This window comes from Theobroma umbraticum, unplaced genomic scaffold (assembly GCF_002168275.2).
Source record: "Theobroma umbraticum cultivar Fairchild unplaced genomic scaffold, ASM216827v3 scaffold_60.0, whole genome shotgun sequence".
NCBI classification, from domain to species: Eukaryota; Viridiplantae; Streptophyta; class Magnoliopsida; order Malvales; family Malvaceae; genus Theobroma; species Theobroma umbraticum.
Window position 1 is genome coordinate 136593 of NW_018397288.1, and position 702 is coordinate 137294.

Here is a 702-nt window from a genome sequence, read left to right on the forward strand (position 1 = left end):
AACAATTCATACTCCAACAATTACAACTCATGGTGTTATCACCCAAAATTTTTTCTAGAGTAATAATCAGGATCCTACATATTCATCACAGCATGTTTTCTAATATGATTTCCAAACACAAGTTAAAAACCCTATACTTGAGAAGAAGCTAGCTTTAGAGGATATATTGATGCAATTCATGACAAAGAATGATGCCATCATTCAAAGTCCAGCAGAATCAATGTGAAATCTTGAGACCCAATTAGGCCAACTTGTTAATTACATCAATAATAGGCCTCAAGAACTTTTACCAAATGACATCGAGGCTAATCCTAGAAAAGAAGAATATGGTAAGCATCTTGATGAGGTAAATGGTAAGAATGTGGTAGATGATAAAGATAAAGTAGATCAAGGAGATACTTCCAGCAATCAAGTTCAAGATGAAAAAATTAAGTAAGAGGAGGAAGTGTCTACACCACCACAAGTCAAGCCATATGTGCCTTCCATTCCTTTTCTAGATGTAGTTGATATGTTACCTAAGGAGGCTATTGATATCGAAAATCCAAAAAAAACTCCTTGAAGCTTGTTGGGTTCAAGATGTAACAACCAAGGACCTGAATGAAGAACTTATAAATGTTGCATATCTTTTGAAGTCTACACCAAAAATGCATTATCCAAGAAGAATTGAATTTAAGAAGTTGGGTAAAAGTTAGCCTATTCCAC